This window comes from Callospermophilus lateralis, chromosome 2, assembly GCF_048772815.1.
Source record: "Callospermophilus lateralis isolate mCalLat2 chromosome 2, mCalLat2.hap1, whole genome shotgun sequence".
Taxonomy (NCBI): Eukaryota; Metazoa; Chordata; class Mammalia; order Rodentia; family Sciuridae; genus Callospermophilus; species Callospermophilus lateralis.
Window position 1 is genome coordinate 27,055,355 of NC_135306.1, and position 9,957 is coordinate 27,065,311.

Genomic DNA, 9,957 nt, shown 5'->3' on the forward strand with positions numbered 1-9,957 from the left:
GGTCATTCACTGATGGAAAACTAATGGTCTTTCCAATGATTTTAATAAAGATTGACTCATTGTTCAGTTTTTTGGCCAATAGAAATATAGATGCATATATGCATAGAAATGTGTGTATGTATATCTATAACTGCTCAGAATAGTCCTCTAATTCAAAACAATGGCATTTGGTGCCTTAGCTGTGTTATTTACATTTTAGCACTTGCTGTGTTCGCAGCCTCATCCCACAAGAGCACATTTTCTTCCAGCTTCCAGAACTGCCTCACAACCTCCTCCTCAGAGCATTCACATGTTGCCCCTGGGAGATGCTCCAAAAGGGAAAACTAATTGTAACCAAGGGTTGTGACTGTTCATTCATACCAAGAGGGAAGAGCAGGTCTCTATTTGAAACTTTACAGATGTATTTCAGCCTCCCAGTTAAGCTCAGAAGTTAGGGACCCACCTGAAAAGATCTTGCTGAATTCAAGCATGTTAACAGAAAAAAGACAACATTGTTCCCAGCAAAACTTTGGAGAGATTCGTAAATCCTAGCTCTGCAACTTTGCTTCTGCCCACACTTGTAAGTTGATGTTTTTTCCCATGTTAATTATTAACTCTTTTATTTATGGCTTCACTTGGATTTTTGTTGCAAGATCGGATAACTTATAAGTTATCTCAAAATGCTGGCAGTATACTTATTTTTAGGGGGTGTAATATTTTCCCTATTACCTATTACTTTTCTGAATTATAGGGAAGAATGGCCAGCATCTCACTGATGGGTTTTTCTTCCTGCTGAGGAGGGTGTAAGCCACCTGAGAACTTATGAGTATTAATTTGATTAGATAGGAGGCAATTTGTAAATTTGAGGAATCCATTTACTTAAGAGTGTATTTCTTGAGACATTATAACAGACCACATGCCTACTTAGGTATGTGGAATTCAAAGATGAGTAAGGTAATTTTTTTTGTCCTTAAGCAGCTTACATTCTAGTGAAGTAGAAGGAAATTTATTTATGTATTTGGGTACTGGAGATTGGACCCAGGGCAGCTCTACCACTGAGTTACATCCGCAGTCCTTTTTATTTTCCATTTTGAGACAGGACTTGCTAAATTGCTGAGGCTGGCCTCAAACTTGCAAGCCTCCGGACTCAACCTCCCTAGCTACTGGGATTAAAGGTAGGTGTGCACTATCACACCCAGTTGAGTAGAAAGAAATTTAAACCAAGAATCAGAGTATAGTTTAAATATAACAAGAGAAATTAGTCCATATGCTATGGAAGCTGAAAGGAGGTCTACAGAGACCAATTTATTTTGTTTATTTAACATGATACATTACCTTTTTTCCTGTTTACCCTTATAGTCTTCCCTCCTCTAGACAAATTCCCATTGTGTACCAAATGCCAAGAAAAAAAAGGAACTTGGTATCCAGAAATGTTTCATAAATATTTCTTCAATGAATAAATACATTTTATCAATGAGTCTGTAGGAATTTATATTTGTAAATGCCTAGAAGGTCTCAAAGGAAAGTATTTTTGAAATATTAGATTACCTTTTTAAAAATGCATGATTTTTCCTATAAAACTTCTGAAATAAAATATATTTATTTTTAAATAGAAAGCTTTTCTTGGATGACAATATAGCCTAACACTTCAACAAAATACAGATAGGATTAACTATATAACCATTTCAAAACTCCTGGATGCAAAGATACCACAAAAATTCAAAGAACAAACAGACAGATAATATTTGTAAAGTCTATATGAAAGGTTTACTCAATACACATGAATCTCCCATTTAACAACAAAAAAAACCCTGCAGTTAAAGAAATACAAGGACTAATAAAAAATGTGCAATGCTGCTCAACCTCAATAATAATAAAACTGTAAGTTAAAAATTAGGGGCCATCATTTCTTACTTTACAAATTGGCAAAGATTTAAAAGCTTAATAGAACTATTGTCAGGAAAGATCTCAGTTCTCACTTTACTATTGATGGGGATATAAATAGTTACCCTTTTCCTGGACAGGAACTTAAGAACTTGTCTCAAAAAAAGGTGTATTTCTTTTAACCAAGCAATTCTCTTGGAAATGTCCCATAGCAATATATTCTTATTTTTAATGAGGAAAAGTGGAGGAAAACCTAAATTTCCACAGGTACATTAGTTAAGTAATTAGCTAAATAATAGGAAATACTATACACATACTTAGAAATATGAGTTAATCTGTATTCCTGACATGTATACTGTATTATTATAGTGTATACTCAAGTACATAAAGCAATTTTAAAATTGGTATTATGATGGAGCCCTATTTATATAAATTGCATGTGTGCACACATATACATGCAGAAGAGATTTTGAGGAATATATACCAATCTGTTAACAGCAGATGTCTTTGGAGAGTTGATGGGGGTCCTATTATTCTGTTTTGTGCTATTAATAAAATACTGAAACAGGCGCAGTGGCACATGCCTGTAATCCCAGAAGCTTGGGAGCCTGATGCAGGAGGATCACAAGTTCAAAGCCAGCCTCAGCAAAATAGCAAACCTCTAAGATGCTAAGAGCGACCCTGTCTCTAAATAAAATATGAAAAAAGGAGGGGCTGAGGATGTGGCTCAGTGGTTAAACGCCTCTGGGTTCAATCCCTGGTACCAAAAAAAAAAAAAAAAAAAAAAAACCTGAGATTGGATAATTAATAAAGAACAGACATTTATTTTTCACAGTTTTGGAGGCTAAGAAGTCAAGATCAGGGGCTGGGTTTGTGGCTCAGTGGTTGAGCGTTCGCCTAGCACTGGGTTCAATCCTCGGCACCACATATAAATAAACAAATAAAATAAAGGTATTGTGCCCAACTGTAACAAAGAAGGAGAAGGGGAAGGAGAAAAGAAGAAGAAGAAGAAGGAGAAGGAGGAGGAGGAAAAGGAGGAGAAGGAGAAGAAGAAGGCGGCGACAGTGGCAAAGGATGTGACTCAGTGGTAGAGTACTTACCTGGCACATGAGAGATCCTGAGTTTGGTCTTCTTGCCATGTCTTATGTGATGGAAGGCAACCAGGCAAAAGTGAAAGAACACTGTGTCTCACATGGCAGAAGAGCAGAAGAAAACAAACCCACTAGCACAAAGCTCTTTTTATAATGGCATTAATCTGTTTGTGACATAGACACCTCCCAAAAGGCCCCAACTCCAAACACTGTTGCACTGGAGATTAAGTTTCCAACCCAGTGGGGACACATTCAGTCCATAAAGAGGTAAATTAAGACAAGGCAGAGCAAGAAGGAAGACGAACAGACACTTTCTGAATTATAGACTTTTCATTGCAGTTTTGACAAGGACATGTACTGTTTTTTAAAACTGTATTAGATGGGCTGGGGCTGGGGCTCAGTGGCAGAGCGCTTGCCTAGCGTGTGTGAGGCACTGGGTTTGATCCTTAGCACCATATAAAAAAGAAAACAAAGGCATGCTGTCCATCTATAATTATAAAAAAAATATTAAACTATATTAGAATATTTCAATAATATCACTATGTAGATAAGGGGTCTCCCTGAATGACTTATCAGTCATGGAAAAAATATGCAAGTGTGCAGATTAGAACAAAAACAGATCAAAATTAAGGTCGATGATTAGGAAAGGCTATGTGGAAGAAGTGGTATTTCAATTGGTCCATGAACAACAGGTAGCTTTGAAGAAGTGAAGATGGGGGAGAAACAGGACTCTTGGGTGTAAAATGACTTAAGCAAAGGTGCAGGCTAAGAAATGAATAAGATCTACTGAATGTTCCAGTTGTAAATTGTTGCCTCACAAATCAAACTAAACTTTGATGACTTACAACAGGAACAATCAAATCATTTCTGAACATCTCTCACAGTTCTGGCTCAGCTAGGCATTTCTCACTTGGGTGGTGGTCTTGTAGCTATATTTAGATAGTGGATGAGGCAGGAGTTTATGTTCTCACTCATGTACCTGGCAGTTGATGCTGGCTGTGGGCTGTCAGCCAGAATATCTACTTGGGGCCTCCCCATGTGACCTGGGTGTACTTGCAGCATGGTGGCTGGGCTCCACGCGTGAGTATCACTAAAGGACTAGGCTAATACTTTTGTTTTTGTTTTTCAGTGTTGAGGATCAAACTCAGGGCCTCACATATGCCTGGCAAGTTTTCTACTATTGAGCTACATCCCTAATCCTGCATCACCTTTTATAACCTTGCCTCAGAAAGCATATATCATCAATTTTGCTATAGTCACAAATTCAAGGGAAGTATCATAGATTGCTCCCAGCTTCCACCCTTGATGGAAGAAATATCAGTTTTCACCCTGTAAGAAAAGCACATGAGATGGGAGGTCATGGCATAGGCTCTTGTTTGCCATAGTTCTCAACACTCTTTGAAGTCTTGACCAAGAAAGGCCAGTTTCTCCCATCTATGTTATCTCCTGGCATCCATAGGCCTTGGAATTTGCACTCCCTACAGAGAAGAAGAACCAGAAGATTTTGAAGAAAGTGGTAACAGACTGAGCTTTTTGCTTTAAAAAGATCTCTATGATGATAACTTACAGGGTGGACTAGAGGGAGGAGAGATTAAATAATAAAAACAGTGGGTGCCAAAGCTCTACCCCTACTCATCAACTCTCCTGCTTGATACAGCAAAATGATGCTTAAGTGTGATTGTTGGAGGCCTTCATATTCTTTACTAAAGCATTCAGACTTTGGAATGCTCTCAATGGGCCTCAATTCTTGCAGAACCAGATGCTCCTATGCCTGGGCAGAAAATTACTAGGCCGTGGGTAGTAATTGAACTTTTCGAGAATACATACTGAGGTATCACTTCAGGGATACTAACTGATATTCTCCCACTCAGCGAAGGACACAGACTCCCTGACAAGTCCGTCTGACTTCACCTCAAACTCTCTCACTTTCCAAGTGCTCCAGTGTAGAGCTGAAGAACAAAATGGAGGAAAGGGTTGGGGAGGCTGGGAGGTCTGGCTGGACTAGCACTTTGAAGCTTAGCTACAGTCATTCCCTGTTTCCTTCAAGTCCTGTTAAGAGATTTGTGTCAGGCAATGAAAATTGTAGCATGAGCCTGGTTTTTTAAGTTTCTTTCCCTAACTATTATTATTTTATTAGACAAACTGTCAAAACCCACCTATTCTTTCTCTCAGAGTTCCTTTCTTCCTTTCTCATTGGTGTTAGACAGAGTCGTTTTCCCTAATACTGTGTAATTTAGAAGAGGCTATGTCAATTGCATAAAATATTTCTAATCTCCATAATTAAGATGCTGCTGGTCTGACAGCTTTGCTCTCTTACTCCCCCTCAGCTAGTTGTAGGGATGTAGAAAGACATTTAAAAAGAGTACTAAAGCAAAAATGACATGCTGTTCCCCTCCCGAAGGGCCTGCTTATGACTGTCACCAACCTCCCTAGGCTCCTTCCTGGAGAGTTTCATTTATGGTTTCTTTAAAAGTGGAAAAAAAAAAAAAAAACTATGTCAAGTTTCTCCAGACCATCTTCTCTGCATTCCCGGAAAATGTGTGCCTGTCCTCAGTTTTGTTTAAGAGAAAATCCACATTGCCCCTATTTATGGCTTGTCTTTTAAATCAATTCCCACCAAGACATTTGACACACAATAGCCACCAATAAATCTTAGTTGAACAGTGGAAACTCCTAAAATCAGAGAGAAATTTGGAGGTAGAGTAGCAGATCATTGCAGTTAGTGGCAAGGAATCTTTGAAGATCATGTGGTTCATTGTCTTTTACTTCTGTGTGGGTGTGGGAAAGAGAGAACAATTCACTAAGATTGCCATATATTCAATACTTTCTTCTTGCTTCTTGCTAGTTTGATAACCTATTCAAGTATGACACATAAAAGTCTCATTTCATCTTCATGGTAATTCTATTAAGTAAAAATTATTATCACTATTTTAGATAGTAAAATGGGGTGTAAAAAATGGTCTAGATAGGCTGGATTATGCTGTTATAATGAAATCACACTCAATCTAGGTGGATTAATAAAATGAAATATCTTATTGAATAAAATATTTTTAGGAATAAATTATCCTTTCTTCCCTGCAGTATGTATGACACTACAGTTGGCCTACCTGGGGAGAGGTAAGGTTAGAGGGGTTGGTAGTGTCCATTCCACAGAGTCATTTGGGTACCCAGGCTTATGGAGGATCTAAAATATTTAGCTGCTTTCTGTATAACTAGAGGTTTTCCAACTTCTCAGGTGGAAGAAATGATTAGGTAATTATCTATGGATAATGCAAAAAAACACACACAAAAAAAACAAACCCCCAAACAAAACAAACAAACAAAAAAAAAGTACATGTATAAAGACATGAATTGGTGTGAACATACTTTATATACAAAGATATGAAAAATTGTGCTCTATATGTGTAATAAGAATTGTAATGCATTCCATTGTTTGTATTTTAAAAAATAAAATCAATAATAAATAAATAAGTATTTTTAAAAAACCATGAAAACAATTTGCCACTTTTCCACATAAATGGAAAGTTAAAAGCTCATAAAAATTATCTATGGATATATGTATTTTTTTTTACTGCATCAGTCCCAAAATGACACACATTACTTTTGATTGCATTTTATTAGTTAATTTTAGTCACATGTCCTCACATGATCTAAGAGGGAGAAATGGATTATTTGGAAAGCTATGTTGTGACTGTCACTGCTCTAACAGGTAATCATTTGCCTAGTGTGCAGCAGCTAGCAGGGGGTAGGATTGGCATCCAAACCTAATCTGTCTGACTCCAGAGCTCAGGTCCTTAACCACTGCAGTTTCTCTTCTCAACTTCATAAAGCTGCTTTGAGGACAGAAGTGGACATGGTGTGGGGAGGCAGCTGTCATGTGGGGGAAAGAGTCCTGGACTCAATACAAGTAAGTTTATGTACCCATTTTGCCACTTACTGGTTTTGAGATCTTGGACAAGTTCCTTGGCCTTTCTGCTAAAAGCAACTTCCCTATTTATAAAGTAGGGATGAAGAAAACTCTCATTAGTCATTGAGAAGTTGGAAGTAGGAAACAGCACACCCTCATAAAGGTTTAAATCTGAATTCTCATTATTTCTTTTTCCTACCCTCTTTCTGTCCTACAAATGTCATCCTAGAAAAGTACAGGCTTCCATAGTGAGAACTTGTTAAAAGTTTCAGGTGAAATTTCATCAGAGGAAAGACTTTAGTTACCTCTCCCAACTCTCTGGGTATTCAGGTTTTGATTCTATTACTGGTCCTTTTCCTGATATCAGCAATTTTCTTTATTTGTTGCCAAGCACAACTCATTCATGACTTCAGGGAAAAGAAAACAATAATGTCACTGTGGAATTAAAAGTTGTGGCTTGAGAGCCGACTCACATTTAAAAACACTGTAAATGTTGGAGCTTCTCTAGCAAGTAAATGTCAAGGCTTGTGTAATGTAGAGTGAGCATCCATGCCTTCAGTTATCAGCCTCTTTGGTTCTTCATCGCATCCTCTTCCAATTTCCAAAAATAGGTCCTCTGTATTATTTTAATATGATTTAGAAAAAAATTAAATGTCAATTAAAGTGACTAAATAAAAGAAGAAAAATGTTTTGAATGTTCAGAAACCAAATGGGCTTATTCCTGCTCCCCTCTTCCTGTGGAAAAGCAAAGCAAATTACTTACCAGGAAAGGATGCACAAACTCTTTCAGGCCCCAGGGTAAACTCGCTCAGGAGAGTACTGGTGCAGATAATTTACAATCTAGGAGCCAAGGTTCATGGCAAAAGTAATGAACTTCCCCAAGCAAGTCTCCTTTCAAGGAGCCCGAAGCTCAACAATCTCTATTCCTCCTTTTGCCTTTCTTGTTAGCAAACCAAACATCCTGACACACTGTCTGAGTTTTTGGGCTCTGGAGTCAGACAGATGTGAATTTGATAACCAGTTCTGCAGATTTCTAGCTGTAGGACCTTGTGCGAGTTCTGTAAGTTCTCGAAATGACCTGGCTTGTTTGACCTGGAACAGATCATTTTTAATTCACTGCTCTAGATGACAAAATTATTTTCAGTAACAATCAATTGCTTAACATATGTTTTAATTTCAAAGAAATTAATAATTTTAAAGAATACATTTCAGGCTGCGGCCGTATCTCAGTGGTAAAGCTTTTATAGGGGAAGACCTGGGTTAGATAGCCACACTGCAAAATAAATGAATAAATAAAAGAACACATTTCAATTTTTAAAAATGATAATGTATGTTTCATAGGAACTAAAAATTACATTTACTAAAATTAAGCATTGGCTGTCACAGTTTACATTTTCACTGCCTTTAAGTTTTAAACCCAAGTGACAATTCAAATTGTCACAAAGAATGATTTATTAAGTTAATCTGGTTTTGTTTCTTCATGTTTAGAACCACCATACTACCATCATTTATTTGTACCTATTGTTTAAATATAGAATTATGCCATACTACAGGAATTGGAGATATGAGCAATGCTCTCAGTAAACTTGAGTAATGCTTAACCATTACTCAAGAGTAACCTTACCCTTGAAGCAAACCCATGTAGTATGTCCACATGAGTCAGGGTTGACTATGTAACTAGGGTCTGCCTGGGTTAATTTCCATGGAGAATAGAATGCTAATTAAGAGATAAGTAATGAACACTAACTAATTTGAAGCATCTATGTATGTATATTATACATTATATATACATATTAGGTAATAAACTTGTATATTTATAAGTATACCCCCATTAAAACTTGACAGTTTTAAAGATAAACCAACAAAAGGTTTTGAAGAGAAGAGTATATTGCCACTGACATTGTTTAAAATTGTGGGCAAATGATGATGATAAAAAACAGAGGCTGGGGATATAGCTCAGTTGGTGGAGTTCTTGCCTTGCATGCACAAGGCCTGGGTTCAATCTCCAGCATCACAAAAATAAAAATAAAATTTAAAAAGGCTTCATGATATCTCTAAAAACCAAAACAAAACCAGACAGATGAACTTTTTTATTTATTTTTTATTTTGTTGTTAGATTCTCTGCAGGCAACCCCCCCCCCCCACTGCTATACTGGGTTGGGCATGCCACTGCATGGTTCCTGGCATTACTTCACTGCAAGACTTTTAAAACCAGAGAGATCCCTAGGGTTGTACTTTGGTTTTTGAAGAAAGAGAAACAAAGAAGTGAAAATATACACACAAAAAAAATTCACTTTTTTAAAAAAATAGTTTTTAGTTGCCAATGGATTTTTTACTTTGTTTGTTCATATGTGGTGCTGAGGATGGAACCCAGGGCCTCACACATGCTAGGCAAGCGCTCTACCACTGAGCCACAACCCCAGTCCCAATAATTCACTTTTTAAAACCACCTTTTTTTTCCTGTGATAATAGCAATTTTTTTTTAATGTTTTTTAGTTGTCGGTGGGCACAATACTTTTGTTTATTTAGTTTTTTTTTTAATGTGATTCAGGGGATTGAATCCAGTATTCATGCATTCTAGGAAACATTCTACCACTGAGCCACAACCCCAGCCCAGCAATTATTGCTTTTTAACTTAGATAATATACAAAAGTATTTTTTAATGTATTCAAAAGACAACAAATAATGGCAATCACTTATTATCATTTTCTGTATCCCAGGAGCTCTATATTAATTTCCATTACTTTAATCCTTACTATAAATCTATGAAATATTTTCATTTTTTACATTTTTCATCTTTTTTGTTTTTGCCTTCCTTCCTGCCTTGCCTTTTCCTCCTTCCTTCCTTTGTCTTCAAAGGAGATAACAGAGACCTAGAGAAGTTATACATGTAGCCCAAGCTGAAGTGTGAGCCCAACAGAACATTTTAATCCAAATTCTTATGGAAGATAAGAACTAAACAATTGAGGGTTTACCAAAAAGTTCCCAAAATTTTTTTTCAAATAACTCCTTTTTCAAAATTTCAGAAGTTACACATGCTTGTAGGAATTTCAGAAAAGACTTAAAAATGTATCCAATAAAAATCCATAACTCAGT